This window comes from Schistocerca piceifrons, chromosome 4, assembly GCF_021461385.2.
Source record: "Schistocerca piceifrons isolate TAMUIC-IGC-003096 chromosome 4, iqSchPice1.1, whole genome shotgun sequence".
Classification (NCBI taxonomy): domain Eukaryota; kingdom Metazoa; phylum Arthropoda; class Insecta; order Orthoptera; family Acrididae; genus Schistocerca; species Schistocerca piceifrons.
Genome location: NC_060141.1, coordinates 276,304,849 through 276,323,179, shown reverse-complemented (window position 1 = coordinate 276,323,179; position 18,331 = coordinate 276,304,849).

Sequence of the window (18,331 nt, the reverse complement as noted above, 5' to 3'; positions counted from 1 at the left end):
AGAGATCACATTTTACGTGAGGCGTCAGTAACGTCACTTCATGCTGAATGCAAGAGGGGGAGATGGAGAGAGAGAGAGAGACAGAGAGAGAGAGAGAGAGAGAGAGAGAGAGAGACATTTCTTCTGCTGACCCACCCCGCACCAGCCTACTCGTCTTTACCTTTCTAGGGAAGGTTGCAGTCATAACATGTACAATGCTTCCGTCATTCCGTCCATTAACGGCAGAAAATTTATATGCTCTGGTATTACTCTCATGAATTAACTAGATGCAACCTACTATCTGTTAAACAAGTGCTTATTTTTAAAGTTAGTGTATTCGTCAATTTAATCATAGGTCACAGTGCCACACAACAAGTACCGTTTACATGACAGCACCATCGTTATTTGGCTGTTCTTTTATTTCTTTGTGGACAAAAGCAAGTGAAAGAATAATCATATGGCAAAAATATTATCATTTAGACTGTTCTCCGTGAGTGTGGCTCCTAACAAGCTGCACATTACATGGTGAATCACAATCTCGTGTTGTATATTTCCGGGTTATTGCTCGAAAATGTTTGAGTTTCGTGATGAATTTGAACCAGAACCACAAAAAGGTAATTTAATTCATGGTGTTTGTACTTAGGTTGCCACCGTGGTTTTTCAAAAGAAAATGTGACATTCTCATCGTGTTGGCTCCACCAACGTTGTACAAAGTGGTGTTATAGATTGTGCTCTTAAGGGAAATAAAGCAGTTTTTCTAATTACAGTTTAAAGTAATAAAATTTTTAATTATTCATGTACCTCTGTACAGTATTTTTAAGATAAATGTAAATGAGTATATTTCATTTTTCCTGGTGCAGCAGACCAATCGAAAAAGTTGAAACTAAAGGCCACTACAGGGCAGTCGAGGGAGTTTTCTAGATGTGCTGAAGATGCAATGCAATCAGCATAATTAACAGACTTAAATTATGTACTTAAATAATACGAATTATACTTATCGTTCATTCACATTAAATGACACGACTTAGAAACACTTACTTATACCTCATTGTTGTAGTACAATCCTAATTAGCATACTGAGATGTCAGAATAAATATGAGAGGGCAGCAGCAATCTCTAAAAGCATGTATTGTAAGCCATGCTGTACAACTTACTTCTTTTTTTCTGGAATACCTAGAAACATTATTTTTAGGGTGTTATACGTAAATTGCATATTCAGATTGGAGAAAGAAGGGGATCTGAGGAATAAGCGCATTCTTCGTGCAGGAGATATAATCACTGAAGTCGCGCGGAGTAGCCGTGCAGTCTGTGGGGCCTTGCCACGATTCGCTCGGCTCCCCCCATTGGAGGTTCGAGTCCTCCCTCCGGCATGGGTGTGTGTGTGTGTATGTGTGTGTGTGTTGTCCTTAGCGTAAGTTAGTTCAAATTAGATTAAGTACTGTGTAAGCCTAGGGACCGCTGACGCTCATGCAGTCCCAGTTGCAAACGCAACCTGAAAGCTGTTGTGCTTTTCAGCTCATTTCATTCACAAGATTCAGGGAATGCATGTCTTACGTAGAGTCAAGTAACGTTAAATTTCTCAAACATACACTACTGGCCATTAAAATTGCCACACCACGAAGATGACGAGCTACAGGCGCGAAATTTAACCAACAGGAAGAAGATGCTGTGATATGCAAATGATTAGCTTGTGATGCCTCGTGTATGCTGGAGAAATGCGTACCATCACATTTCTGACTTTGATAAACGTCGGATTGTAGCCTATCGCTGTTGAGGTTTATCGTATCGCGACATTGCTCCTCGCATTGGTCGAGATCGAATGACTGTTAGCAGAATATGAAATCGGTTGGTTCAGGAAGGTAATACGGAATGCCGTGCTGGATCCCAACGGCCTCGTATCACTAGCAGTCGAGATGACAGGCTTCTTGTCCGCATGGCTGTAACGGATCGTGCAGCCACGTCTCGATCCCTGAGCCAACAGATGGGGACGTTTGCAAGACAACAACGATCTGCACGAACAGTTCGACGACGTTTGCAACAGCAGGGAGTATCAGCTCGGGGACCATGTCTGCGGTTACCCTTGCTGCATCACAGACAGGAGCGCCTGCGATGGTGTACTCAACGACGAACTTGGGTGCACGAATGGCAAAACGTCATTTCTTCGGATGAATCCAGGTTCTGTTTACAGCATTATGAAGGTCGCATGGGTGTTTAGCGACATCGCGGTGAACGCACATTGGAAGGGTATATTCGTCATCGCCACACTGGTGTATCATCCGGCGTGATGGTATGGGGTGCCATTGGTTACACAATTCGGTCACCTCTTGTTCGCAATGACGGCATTTTGTACAGTAGACGTTGCATCTCAGATGTGTTACGACCCATGGCTCTACCCTTCATTCGATCCCTGTGAGACCCTATATTTGTTGTTGGTGGTTGTTGGGATGTTTAAGGGGGGAACCCTATATTTCAGCAGGATAATGCACGGCCGCTTGTTGCAGATCCTGTACGGGCTTTTCTAGATACAGTAAATGTTCGACTGCTACCCTGTCCAGCACATTCTCAAGATCTCTCACCAACTGAAAACGTCTGGTCAATGGTGGCCGAGCAACTGGCTCATCACAATACGCCAGTCACTACTCTTGATAAACTGTGGTATCATGTTGAAGCTGCATGGGCAGCTGTACCTGTACATGCCTACACGCCATCCAAGCTCAGTTTGACTCAATGCCCAGGTGTATCAAGGATGTTATTACGGCCAGAGGTGGTTGTTCTGGGTACTGCTTTCTCAGGGTCTATGCACTCAAATTGCGTGAAAATGTAATCACATGTCAGTTCAAGTATAATATATTTGTCCAATGAATACCCGTTTATCATCTGCATTTCTTCTTGCTGTAGCAATTTCAGTGGCCAGTAGTGTATATCTCACGATAAGAGATGCTAAAATCGGAACAATAGCTGTTCTGTCCTAATGACATTCGCTACTGGAACAGCATGGAGGGAGGGAAAGGTCAGTGATAAATTATACGCATCCTGCTAGACACCGTTCGCTTGCGGGATGCAAATCTACATGTAGAACAGGGCTGTAGACGGTGCCGCTAGTGTTTAGTCTGCAGGGGTCGGGAGGGGAGAGCGATGCGGCTTTGATGGAGACCAGGGCGCGCGTGTGGCGCGCAGCCGGTGCCGCCAGCCCGTGTCGCGCCGCGACTCCTGACGGCACAGCCGATGACGTCACGCGGCAGGCGCCGGTGTGGCAGGGGAGGCTGCTCTGGCGAAGCAGGTGCCGGCGCCGCGTAGGAATGCGCTGCCGCAGGCAGCTGCCACGGAGCTGTGCGCCGAGGAGGCACTGGTGGCGCCAACACCGACTCAGTGGAAGGCCTCGGCGTTTGTTGGTGACGTCACGTCAGCTAGGCACGGCGAACGCCAGGTCTGTTGCAGGCAGGAACGCCTGGGCGTGCTTATCACTATAAATCTCTTATTTATTGACAAAATGTTTGGTATTGTTTTGGATTCTGCAGTTTTATTTAGACGAAAGATTTTCTTACTATCGTAAAGCTACAAATGAAGATCATAGTTCTGTATTACTGAATCCTGTCGAAACAAACGTAGATCAATATGACAAGATGCTTTGCCCCATTGCACGCTTCTATAACTATATTTACTTCATCCATTTTGCTATCGAAACTTAACCCAACCCCCTTGTAATGAACTCGTTTCTTTTATTTATTTACCTATTTTCGTTTGACATCGTCACTGGAAATGTCAACTAATTTGCATGTGTAAATGTCCAACAGTTGACAGTCATTAGATTACAGTCGTCTTCAACGAAATTAATTCTAAACAAGAAACAAAATAGCTTCATACATCGAAAATACTGCTGAGCTTAAAGTTTTTAAACATGCACATTAGAAAAGATAAATATTCCCCTCTTGCAACTGAAAGGAGAAACTTGATAAGATAAAAAAATTTTATTTGATAAAAGACGTATCTCTCTTTTGCCTCTTCATTAACATTCAGTGCTCCTCACCCCATAGTCAACCAAGATACTTAAAGAAGAGCAGCAATATGTTCACAGTTTTATTGAAACGAACAACGAGTGACAAAACGGCCAATAGATGACGTTGGACGGTGGGGCGCTGCTTTTCAAACTGCCAGAGTAATGGCAGATACGCGGATAAGTTACAGATTCGCATCGTCCCTAGTCTGGTTGGTAAACACCTGCTGGAAGGTACGACCTTTATGCGGGACGGGGCTCCGCCCATATTGCTACACATGTGAAAGATCTCTTGTTCGCATCGTTTGGTGAGGATCGCATTCTCAGCCGCCAATTGAATTATGCTCGGCCTGCCAGATCCCACAACGTAAGTATGCGTGATCATTGATTGCGGGGTTACCTGATGCTGAAAGTCGGCGTGCGACCTCATTAGGGATGCTAAACAATAACATCCGACGGCAGTTTCTCGCCATACCTACAGATATCTCGTAAAGTGCTCTTCACAACATTTTCCCTTGGCTGCAGGTATTGTTGATGAATGACAGTATGTGTTACCAAGAACATCGTCTTTACTAAAAGTCACCGCGTGGGATTAGCCAAGTGGTCTAAGGCGCTGCAGTCATGGACTGTGCGGCTGGTCCCGGCGGAGGTTCGAGTCCTCTCTCAGACATTGGTGTGTTTGTTTGTCCTTGGGATAATTTAGGTTAAGTGGTGTGTAGGCTTAGGGACTAATAACCTTAGCAGTTAAGTCCAATTACATTTCACACACATTTACTAAATGTCAGTTGTTATGCTACTTATTACCTTAGTATCACACGAAGCACCATCTGTTGTTGATTTTGTGCCCTGTATTTTCGTTTCTATATAACACCTTTTCATATAAAGCTTGTGTGTCAGTTCTTATCTCTCTTCCTACAATATTCCCCGAAGTACTGAGCTGTTAAATGTTAACGGATTTTGGATTACCCTGTACTTAATTCAGTATATCTGGACTGTTATCTACTGAGATAAGTCAGCAGTCATCTTCTCCCACTCTTGTCTTCAGAGGTTTAGAAAATGATGGAAATTCTCAGGCAATGAGCAAATGACAGTCTCTGTACCTCAATTTTATGTACAGACGAAAGACTGGTGGATTTTTGCTTTTTATCTGTTACGTATTTGTGGGTGCGATGTTTAGTCTACGTTTTGGCAAAGGGAAAGTTTTAACATGTCTTCATCGAATAAGAGCGGCTCATGGCTGGAGGACGTAGGATGAGAACCTTTTTACCTCTCAGCGTTTGTCCATTTCAGTTAGCTTCGAAATTATTGAATCCTTAAAGTTTCATATCTTGTTATTTAAGTATACAAACGTCAAATGCTTGGAAGTCGTATGACAACGTTTAATGTCAGGTAGAGCTGACATACTGGCAAGTTTCACGACTGTCGAGTTACGGGGCGTTACGAAATTTTTGTTTCTCCAGAAAATTCGTCAAAGAATATTCTCGTTTTAATGTTAAAAACTTTAGATGCAAACTATCCTTCATAAAGCAGTGCAAAGTCTGAGTGTCTCGTTTTAAGACTCGATATTTCATCGCTGTAGATGAAAATTATTTATTCTTTATTACTTAAAGGAAGCAATTTTCCTGGGTAGGGTGTCCTATCATTTTCAAATGTACTGTTCATTTTATAATTTCGCCATTAGCGAATTTCTCCTCCTTGGGCATTACATCATACTAATAATTGTGACACATATTGCACGATACAGTCCACACATCGGTGTGAGGAATAAGCAATATGTGATGGCGTTTCTAACAAGCATTTCGCCAGCCGTAGTAGGCACAGGCACAACTATCTCACATGTTAGACTAAAAATTAAACACACAATCCTTATGCGGTTGTGCCAAATGGTTCAAATGGCTCTGAGCACTATGCGACTTAACTTCTGAGGTCATTAGTCGCCTAGAGCTTAGAACTAGTTAAACCTAACCAACCTAAGGACATCACACACATCCATGCCAGAGGCAGGATTCGAACCTGCGACCGTAGCGGTCACGTGGTTTCAGACTGATGCACCTAGAACCGCACGGCCACACCGGCCGGCCGCGCTTGTGTCATTGTGCCAGCATAAACACATTAAAACACGTCGCTGCAACTATTAAAGTGATTACACACAAGTCGTGGTCACCGTCTTAAAATGAAATATAATTCACTATTGCCGAAATATTTGTCGCGAAATAAGTAAGCAGCTATGCTGGCGTTTAGAATTTTTTTAATCATTCATTTTTTCGTCACAGTTGTATGTGTATTTTACAGTACGACTAATTTCGAGCGAAAATGAATATCTTCAGATCAATGTAGTTTCTTAATTAACCTGTAGATATTAGAGACCGGATTTCCAAATAGATCGGAAGATGATCGTTTATAATCGAAATTAGTCATACAGTAGAAATAATGTGCAACTGAGAAGGGAAAGTAAGTGATTAAAAAGAATTTAAATTCAAACAGAATTACTTATGGATTTAATTGCTGCAAGTATTTTGTGGACTATCGTCTAGAACTGTAGATATTATAACGGAGCATACATGCTTTAATGTCATACAACACCTATCGTTACAACAATATATTTCTTTACAGTTATTGCTTATTATTACAACACGTATATACATGCCGTAAAAATTATTGTAATGACATGATTAATAACAGTTCTTCTAATGGTCTCTGCAACTTGAAAATATTTCATCCGATATGCATGTAAAAAAAGGGGGGGGGGGGTAAATTGAAGAAGTCTAGTAAAAGATAGTATGAGAGAAAGGATTAATACGTAACAGGTAGAGATATGGCTACTACCTTACCGCATCCTTGGGTTGTGGCCTTCTAATACACTATACAGCTCGCAGCTAGTTGCCTACTTGCTATTAGTATTCTACTGGCATGCAGTCTGTACATGTCGTTCAGACTCTGGAGGTCGAGAGACTTCGCTCCCCTTGCGGGGTAATTGATAATAGCAGTAGACCTACAATCGGATTCTTTTCGTTTTGCGTCGTTCATTCGTTGCTTCAAAATTTATGGAGGTATGTTCTATCTATGCAAGTAAATGAAAAACATTTTGTTTTATGCCATGCGCGTTCCGCTTCTTTTACTTATGAAACAACTTCAGTTGCGATTTCCAGTGTTGTTAGTTCATGTGTAGCTTCCTGGAGATACGATTACGCCGTCTTCATACTCTAAATGACCTGATTTCGGCGTTTACAATACCCACATTTATTACAACACCTCACTAACTCGTTTCACCCAGTAGACAGTTTTTGGAGAATGACGATCTCCTCTATAAAAGTTAATATGGATTCCGCAAACAGAGATCTTGTGAAACTCAGTTCGCTCTGTTTCTCCATGAGACCTACAGCGCTATAGGCAATGGCAGTCCTGTCGATGCGATGCTCCTTGATTTAAGGAAGGTATATGACATTGTTCCAAAATACCATGTAGTGAAGAAAATATGCGCTCACCGAGAATCGGACGAATTTACGACTGGATTCAAGGGATCCTTGCCGATAGGACACAAACACCGTGCTCTTAATGAAACAAAAGATGTACAGATGATCCTTGGAGTACCCGAAGAAAGTGTGATAGGACCGTTACTGTTCACAGTGTACGTAAATGATTTAGTAGAAAGCGTCGGAAGCTATTTAAGACTGTTCGTAGACAATGCAGTTCTCTGTAGGAAATTAACAACGCTGGAAGACAGTATAAATTTGCAAAATGACATGCAGAGGGTTAATGAATGGTGCAGGCTATGGTACTTGAACCTGAACATAAATAAGTGTAATGCGCATACGTAGGACAAGAAATCCACTACCGTAGAACTCAACCATTGATTAAAAATTGCTGAAAACATTTCTATCGTAGAGTATATCGGAGTAACTGTCCAGAGCGACCTTAAGTAAAATGATCACACAAATAGTGGGTAAACCAGATGCCAGACTGAGATTCATATGAATAATCTTAAAAATATGTAACTCATCTACGAAAATGAATGGTTACAAGGCGCTTTTTCGACCAATTCTTGAGTATTCTTCATTAATACGGGTTATTACGAGGTAGGACTTACAGAAGGGATAGGGAAGATCAAACGAAGAGCGGTGCGTTTCGTCACGGGATCGTTTGAGCCAGGTTATCCTTGGAGCAGGAGTTTTGCGCCGAGAGAATGAGACAGGACGTTTCGAGTAGGGCGTTTTACGTCAGAAGGGGCACGAAACATAAATATGCTGCGCGTTTGTGTTTTCCCAGAAAGAGTCATGGCAAGCGCATTAGCTATCCAGTCTGCAGGTGGTTTCTGGGAAGTACATTGGGTGGTAGAAGTTTACTTACGTTTGATATTAATAATTATCATTTGCGAGAATTTCGATGAAAAAAATACTCGTTTTAAAAGTCTGGCACGAAACGAAAACCTGAGATACATACTACTTCAAAACTATTTTCACAGAAAAAAGAGAGTTTTATACAGCAACACTGAAATTTTAACCATTACTCACTGGAAGAAACTTCATCAGTTACGAGGAGAGGGGTCGTTTCTCTTGTTGACAGATTTAATCTTGCTTTTTCTGCCAAAACACAGTACAAATAGCATAACTCATCCTGCAGTAGCTATTGTGATAGTATCTTGAAAGAGAATGTCTTATTAAACAAGAAATAGCCAAACAGGGTGGTTAGTACCTTACAGCAAACATCATTGTGACAATTTGTTATAATATAAGAAATTTCGCATTTATCTACATACTAGCATATTCGCATTTCAATAGCTCCTGAAGACTGAAATGGTTCAAATGGCTCTGAGCAGTATGGGACTCAACTTCTGAGGTCATCAGTCCCCTAGAACTTAGAACTACTGAAACCGAACTAACCTAAGGACATCACACACATGCAAGCCCAAGGTAGAATTCGAACATTCGACCGTAGTGGTCGTGCGGTTCCAGACTGTAGCGCCTACAACAGCTCGGCCACTCCGGCCGGCAGAAAACGTAAAAAATTGCAAAACTTTGTACATAGCTGCTAAGGTTCAGTGACCGTGTCTGAATAATATTAGAACAAATAAGCCCTCGGTCACAAATATTAAGTCAAAATTGACCAGGTTTCGACGCTACTATGAGCGTCGTCTTCAGAATTAAACTAACTGTTCTAAAACATAAAAGGTATATCAGACATTAATAAACTAAAGTGTTCACTCGGGTACGAGCAGCCCTTAGCAGCTCGCCATCTTATCTTATTTACAACTTTTCATGACGTCGCCTTTTCGGCTTCGATTTGTTTTAGAATGTGACTTGTAAGTACTGCATCTCTTTTCAATCAGTACACACTTTAGTTTATTAATGTCTTATATACCTTTTATGTTTTAGAACAGTTAGTTTAATTCTGAAGACGACGCTCATAGTAGCGCCGAAACCTGGGCAATTTTGACTTAATACTTGTGACCAAGGGCTTATTTGTTATAATATTAAAAAATTGCGTTACTGGATTGAAAAAAGTAAAAATCATAGATTTGTTGTATTGCTATACTTAAGAAAATTTCATATATTAACCACATTGCAAAATACTGTATTCTTCGAGTAATATTACCTGACAATACCTCGTACTTGTATCTCGAATGGTTTGGAAGATATGAGGTACGTTACGAATATTTCATTCTCGCACACACGCTCACACGCCATATTAATTCCATTTTCTCGAGATTTGAGACAGACCAAATCTGAAGAAAGATTCAGTATTTTAACTAAATTTCTTTTGCAGCAACATATGGTGTAATACGCACCAAATCCAAAATTGTAGCTACACATATTTCTCATTGCATTTCGCTCATCAGCGATACTTAAATGAGAATATCACAATAAAAGTAACAATTAGCGGGATGATGGGAGCTTCACCATGAAGCTGACGTATAAAGCTGTATGTAACGTAAAAATCGTTTTTGTTTATTAATTGTTTCTATAAATTCGTGTGACAAAGACTACAGAACTAACAGAGTTCACTTAACGCTCTATCTGTAATGTCACAGCTGCACCATAACTGACTGGCTAACCAGCATTCCCTGTGTTTAACTACAGGCGAGTATAGCTGCGCTGAATAGGGCAGCGAGTCTACATACAGACTGCCAGCATCGTTTCCGTTCTTACACTTCCAGTGATGCTCAACAAACGCCAATAGCGGAAGCTACAAGAGAGGCATTGTGCATCACACAGAGGTGTACTATTGAAATATCGCAAGAGTTCTATCCAGGAGGAGTCGGACAACATACTACTTTCTCCCACATGCGTCACGCTATATGAAAACAATGAGAAAATTCGAGAAGAGTTAATATAGGCACTTACCAACAATCATTCTTCCCACGTTCCATTCGCGAGTGGAACATGGGAAGGGAGAGCAATTAGCGGTACTAGAGTACCCTCCGTCATACACTGTCAGGTGACGTACAGAATATTGATGTAGATGATGTGGTTGTAGATGTCTGTCTTAGTCACCTGTTTCGAACTTAGTGTACAACTACTTTTCCCAAAAGTCTTCCCTTGTCTGGAAGTGTAGGGTTCTGAATTGATCTTCACTGTTGAATAAGCGCTGAGGTGATGGTGCATTGGTGCAGCCTTCTAGCATTGTTCGTTTGCCTTCTTTTTTTATTTCTTTATTTTGACTTTGGGTTACAAGGACTAGACAGCGAACAACGCTTATAAAGTGCCAAAGAAACACATTTGCAATAAAAAATAGAACAAAATTACGAAGTTGGCATGCAAACATTGTCTTCAAGTAAAATAAAAGCGCAACTAGACAAACGTCAGACAGCTGGCGGCAATGACAACAATAACACTGGAGCAGAATTACAAATAGTACTCTACAACAACATTTTGACAAACATGCATATGCTCTTAAAGTAAAAGACAAAGCATGAAATGGCAAACACCACACGTCATACAATAAGTACAACAATAGATGAAGAACGAAACTGCAAACAAATCGTACTTAAAATAAAAGGAAAATCAAAATGACAAACACAATAAAACCAACGGTACGTACGATAGTGCCAGCAAAACAATGACATAAAACGCACAAGAGAGCAATAATGAAATATTAATGTGCAAATAGAGGTCTGTACGCAAATTAAAACAGAAAATTACGCACCTGATTACGAACCGAACTGATGCCATGCGGAAATGAAGACCTCGCAACTCGTAAATTAAATTTGGACGCCGGTGGCTTTCAAATAGTCTGTGAGCAAGTTACATCTATCAAAACGGTGGAGTAAAACAGGACCACTGGTGAGGAGGAGATAACCTGTTGCAACGAGTTTCTTGTACAATTGTTATTGTGCAGTCATGTACTTGGAACATAGCAATATGATGTGGTTAAGATCTGCTACTGTCGTTGTGTCCTTACCGCAGTGTCCAGACGTAATAATCTCCAACCGATAGCTGTGCAGGGTAATAACCGTGTCCCAGCCTCATGCGAATGATAGAAGTCACCTGATGTCTACGAACCATGGCGAACCTAGGCGAACCATGGTCGAGAAGAGATGTTCGGTTGTGTTTTCGTCGATATGAGATCAGTGCGTTTGCCTTCTTAACTTCGTGAACTGCGTGATTCGTGGGGTAGTCTGCTCTTGTCGTCCTTTTGTTAGCAGCCTTTGGTTGGTAGAATGGACCTCGCTGTGTCTCCTGTAGTTCTTGCGTTAATACGTCACTTTTTTTGTATTCTACGGTGCTTTACACGGCATCCAAAGGATAAGTAGGCATTTTCCAGGTTCGAAATTACTTTCTTATCTCTTTGGCGTGACTTTCTTATCGATGCTGCCTTAGGCTGTATCAACTGTACATGCCACTGCGTTCAACAGCAGTATTTGTAATATTACCCAGCTGAAGATTTCACGGAGTCCATTCCTGCTTGACACAGTGATATGAATGTTTCTTGACTCGGATCGATAGCAAACTTGTCAGTCGTTTGAGTGCTTTAACCACTTCATATTTTAACAGGTTCGCGTATCAATCTTGTCACCATCCCTACATGTAATAAATATCTAATCATATTTCGAAAAGTTCTCATATTTACAAATTGTGGTTTTTAAATAAAAAGAAACGTGAAATGGTGTGGAGATGTTCTTCAAAACCATTACCATGGTTGCGGGATCGTCATTAATATCTTCCACATGCTGGAAAGAAACAATTCAGTTTTTTGCACTGGCTACGAAAACATAAAAGAACTGTAAAAAAAACAACATTTATTTTGCTTTAAGCAAACAACAGTCCTTTCCTAATATAAATATGGTACCCTGTCACTTAAATATCAATAGAGACGTTATACTTCTTATTCACGTGGTTTACGTTGCATTAAATACTGTTATCAGAATAGAACCAGTATTACAGGTGCTGGTAGGAAAATGTAGATTATGTTGAATCTTTCACAGTGAGAGAGCACGTCTGACCAATTAATCTTTTCCACGACTCTATAACACGCCGAGTGCGCAGTACGTGTCAGCGTTTATCACGTTAATCACGCGTCGCTTGTTCCCAATGCTTTTTTCCCTGTCACGGCCACTCATACTACTAACAAAATTTAGTTGACACATCGACAGGCGTGCCATTTAATCGAGTTCTCTGTCCTTTTACACAGTCCCTCATTCCCGACGTTCATATGTCCTCTTTCATTAATAACTACTCCTTACAGCCAGTAGAACGTATGAATTGTTGAAGAACTCCTCATTCATTACAAAATCCATATTCCCGGCGGTTATTTAAGAGACACGACCAGAAAAAACGGAGACTTTACTAATTGCAATTTGGGACCTACAACTATCGACGAACAAACTCCGATCTTCTTGAAAAAATTTTAAAACAAGTTCCGTTTGTTGCAGTTACCTGAAATTCAGTATATGACCAATGCACTAAGTAAGATATTGAAATCAGATTGGACTTCCATGCAGGAAAAAATGTCAGACACACCACAGCAAAGAACTATCACCATGGCGGCCAATACACAAACGGTACAATAACTTCCTGGAAAGCCAAAGGCCTTCCCGCAGTGGTAACACAAGTTCCCGTAAGATCACCGAAGCCATGTCCGCACCTGGTAGCTGAGTGGTCAGCAACGGAATGTCATACCGAAAGGGTCGGGTTCGATTCCAGGCTAGGTCGGAGATTTTCTCCACTCAGGGACTGGGTGTTGTGTTGTCTTTTTCGTTATTATTTCATCCCCATCGACACGCAAGTCGCCGAAGTGGCATCAACTCGAATGACTTGCACCGGGCGAACGGTCGAAACGACGGGGGGACCTAGCTACACGGCATTTCCATACCGAAGCCATTCCCTATCGGGCTTGACTTGCACTTGGCGGAGTGTCCATCCGGATCCGACGAGTACTGTTGGCTAGCGGTGTGTACTCAGCCAATTGAGAAGCTACTTGATTGAGAAACAGTGGCTGCAGTTATGAAAGTTGGTGACCACACATCGTTCCATATCCGCATCCAGGGGCGCCTCTCAGATGAGGATGACACGACAGCCGGCCGGTACCGCTGGTCTTTCCTAAGCCTTCTCCGACGTAGTTTAGCTTCATAATTTTCTGGAGAGAGGTGACGTGGATGTGAAATATGTAAATTTGCTGTAAGTTCCTATGGGACCAAACTGCTAAGGTCATACACACACTCATGCCCCATGGAGGACTCGATCCTCCGACGGGGGGCGTCGCGCGAACCGTGGCAGGGCGCCCCCGACGGCACGGCTAGCCCACGTGGCATGGATGTGAAGCATCGTAGTAACTTGTGATGAAGACTTCTACGATGTACGAATTATATTGACTTCATCTCCACAGAAATTTGTGTAAAAAATCTTCCATGTACTGGTTTCTCAATTATAGCTCCGACTGTAGTGCTACGAACGATGTAGCCATACTGTTTAAGCACGTTGGATATCCAAATCCGCATACACCTGCAGCACGCGATTAAATTTAAGCACTGAGTCAAGTAGCGCGGCAGCCTGCATGACATATTTCTGCATGAGGAACCATCAGTACATCAATTACCCCCGAGGGGCCCCCCACTCTTTTTCACTTTCGTGCTTGGCTACCACAGGGCCCCAGCTTTTGCAGCATCTTTTCCTTTCTGTGATGCATGTCTCTCCTCTTGCTACTCTTTTTCCGCTACCTTGGGGAACATGTGTGGGGTGTTACTGGAAATATTCTGCATTGGCTGCCGCCACCACTGTTTTCCGTTCCCTTTTCCTTCCCTTGCCTCCCTTCTCCTCTCGTTCCTCCACTTGGACGTTTGAGGTTCCTTATTTTCTTCTTTCTCCTTGTGCGCTCCTGAAGACCGGCCCCCGCGTCTGACGCGTAGCAGGTGACTGGGTAACGCGTAATTCCCAGCCCCAGGTAAACAGGTAGGGTTCGCATGTACCCTGGTACAGGCCAGGCCTAGGGAGGGGTGATCGCCAGAGCTGCAACCTTCCCAAATTGCCGATATGTCCCTCTGTCAGGTGTTCAAGTGGTGTAACCTGAGGTGTGAACAATCACCTAAGACAGCTGCGATCTCTTGTGATGGAGTCCCCCAAATGGAAGGAGCGCACCATCAGTGTCGCTGGAAATCATGGGCATTTTCCCGCAATGAGTCAATCATCTTCACAGTCAACGTTTACGAAACGTAAACGTAACGACGCTAATGATTTATAGGCCCTTTCTGCTTCACCACAGTTACTCATGGTCTTACGTACTGAAAACGGTCAGTCCTTCGGCACAGTAAATACGTTTATTACTCAGAAAGGTGCTGATGCAATTGCGGGCGCTGTAAAATCCTGATCTCCTTTACGGAAAGGCACGTTGCTTTTGGAAACTGCTTTCTCAAGCACAACAACTGCTTGCCATCTCGCTTTTCCAGGGCTATCCTGTTCTTGTCGAGGCCCACAGAACTTTGAATTCTTCCCGTGGTGTTATTTACACTAGGCTGCTTGACGGTCTAACCAAGGCCGAAATCCAGTCTTACCTCTCTGATCAGGATGTCATTGCCGTCCATTGTGTAATGAAAAAAGGTATATTCCTCCTTAGTGCTCTCCTGCTCTCCTTTTCTCACCTTTGATAGAGTGGTGCTTCTGTCGAAGATCAAATCAGGCTATGAAATTATCACAGTCCAGCCGTACATTCCGAACACGATGCGCTGATACCACACTAGAACGTCTTGTCGACAACCAGAAATATGTGTAACCTGTGGTAGGGATGCGCCCGAGGGCGATTGTCCGCCTCCTTCTCCCCCCAGTATGAACAGAAATGGCGGCCATCCCGCTCCTCTCGGGATTGTCCCATATGTATTGATGAGGAGGTTGTCCAAGAGAGCCTAATAAAGGAAAAAGTGCCTTATCCAGAAGCTCTCAAGTTACTGGGTAGTCGCAAACCCCGGGTTCTCCAGTCTGGCAACTATAGTTCTGTTTTTGTTACCCCTCGCCCCATGAAGGACATGGCCACGCAGACATGCAACCTCCAATTCAGCTCTGAGGTTGTGAAATCGCCCGGTGTCAAGGTAGCATCGCCACCCCCTGTCCAGCAGTGCAAAAAGCCATCAATCTCTCGCCTCAATGAGCGAAGCCACCATCTACACAACCAATAGCCTGGAAAGAACAGAAGGAGTACTCTCGTGAAGGCTTCCAGCCAAGCAACACCCAAGTCTTACCATAAATGGAGGGGCTCGAAGAAGTCCACCAAAGGCAAACGGTCTTCTCGTTCGCCGACTCGAAGATCCTCTTCGACGGTGTCGTCACGAGATACATTAGCCCCGCCTGCTTCCATGCCGCCAGTGAGCGCCACCAACTATTTTTCAGCGTTGGACTCCACAGATCGACCGCACAAGCAAGCCGATACTTCTGCAGACGCCGTGGAGCGGTATCTTCCGCCTTCTGTGCCCTCTAGCAGCGACTCTTCACAGGCTGTCACTCGGCAGCCTCTGAGGGGACACCCCTACATCTCTTCTTCTTCATGATTCTCCTCCAATGGGACGTTTGCGGCCTTCAGTCCCACATAGAGAATTTACAGCTGCTTTTAGCATCGCAGTGTCCCCTTGTACTCTGCCTACAGGAAACAAACTTGCCACCTCACGACTGCTTTGAGCTTTCACGTTTCTTACTGGTTCGTTTTGACCTTCCCCCTGAGGGAGGCGTTCCATCTCATGGGGGCGTCTTTCTGCTCGTACGGGATAGTATTCATATTCAACCCATCTCCCTGACTATCCATTTGCAGGCTGTTGCAGTTCACCTTTTGCCTCTCCACCTGACTGTTTCCCTCTCTACCATTTATGTTCCTCCATCATTCGATATCAGCAGGTCAGACTTCCTTCAGCTTACTGGGTAGCTATCTCTTCCATTTTTTCTACTTGGTGACTTTAATGTGAATCATCTCCTTTGAGATTTTCCCAGGATCTGTCAGAGAGATTCCTTTTGTCTGACCTTCTTAACCAACTTAACCTCTTCTACCTTAACACTGAAGCACCCACTTTCCTTTCCGACTCCTCGCATTTGGACCTATCCTTCTGCATTGCCCACCTTGTCCATCGTCTTGAGTGGTCCGTTCTTTCTGACACCTATTCGAGCGACCATTTCCAGTTTGCTATCCGTTTGCTGACTCCTATCCCATCTGCGTACACGCCCAAATGGCAGCTAATTAAGGCTTACTGGCAGCTTTACTCCTCTCTGGTAACCTTCGAAGGACAAAGTTTCCCAAGTTTTGTTGACCAGTTGGACTATCTCTAAAACGTAATCCTTATAGCTGCAGAACGTTCCATTCCTCCCACTTCCTTTTTACCACGTCGTGTCCCAGTCCTTTGGAGGACTAAGATATGCCGCCACTCAATTCGCGCATGGAGAGGTGTTTTTCGCATGTTTAACCCTCATCCTGCGATGACAAACTATATTCATTATAAACAGATATTTACAGAGTGTCGTCGCGTTCTTCGGGATAGCAAAAGAGCTAGCTGGATTTCATTCATTAGTTCTCTTAAAAGTTCCACCCCTTCCTCTGTCGCGTAGGCCAAACGCCGACGGCTCTCTAGGACACAGATCCATTTCCCAATTTCCGGCCTGTCAGTAGCAGACGATGTCATTGTGGTCCCTGCTGCTATCTCCAACACCTTGGGCAGCCATTTGCGGACATTTCAAGCTCTTCCCACTATCACCCTGCCTTCCTCCATCGGAAACGAGCGGAGGACGCTCGGGCGATAGTGAGTACTACAATGCTGCCTTTACTATGAGGGAGCTAGATCATGCTCTCAGTTCATCGCGATCATTCGCCCCAGGGCCAGGCGCCGCCCACATTCAGATGCTGCAGCACCTTCCTCTTAGGGGCAAGAACTTTCTGCTTAACACGTACATCTGCATCAGGGCAGAGGGCACATTTCCAGACGTTGGCGTGAAGCCAACCTTATAACCATACCTAAGCCCGGTCACGACAATAACCTTCCTTCTAGCTACCGCCCGATCTCTCTCACCAGCTGCGTTTACAAGGTGATGGAACGTATGATTGATTCATGCCCGGCCTGGTATGGTGGCTCGAGTCTCGCAGTTTACTGATGAATGCACAACGTTGCTTTCGAGCGCGGCGTTCTCCAGTTGATCATGTCGTTACTTTGTCCACCCATGTCATGAATGGTTTTCTGCGGAAATTGCAGACTGCGGCCGTGTTTTTAGATTTGGAGAAGGCCTACGACACCTGCTGGAAAACTGGTCTCCTCCGTAGTCTTTACACGTGGGGCTTCCGTGGCCCCCTGCCCTGTTTCCTTCAGGAAATTTTAAACGGCCGAGTTTTCAAGGTGCGCGTGGGTTTTGCCTTGTCGGACAACTTTATCCAAGAAAACGGTGTGCCTCAGGGTTCCGTCCTGAGCGTCGTCCTCTTTGCTATCGCCATTAACACTATAATGGCCTGCCGCCGGGCATCTCCGGCTCCCTTTCTGTTAACGGTTTTGCTATCTATTGCATTTCTCCACGGACCTGTCCCACTGAGCGGCGTCTTCAGCTATGTCTGGATCGTCTTTACTCCTGGAGCATCGACAACGGCTTTCGCTTTTCCTCTGACAAAATCGTCTGTATGAATTTCTGGCGACGCAGTCGGTTTCTCCAATCATCTTTACATCTTGGACCTGTTCCCCTTCCATTCGTTGAAAATACGAAATTCCTGGGGCTCATGCTCGATAGGAATCTCTTTTGGTCCTCCCATGTGTCTTACCGGGGCAGCTCACCGTACGCGTTTCCTCAGTGTCCTACATCTCCTCAATGGTACTTCCTAGGGTGCCGATCGAACCACCCTTCTCCGTTTTTACAGATCCCTTATTCGTTCGAAACTCGATTATGAGTGATTTGTTTATGCCTCTGCACAGCC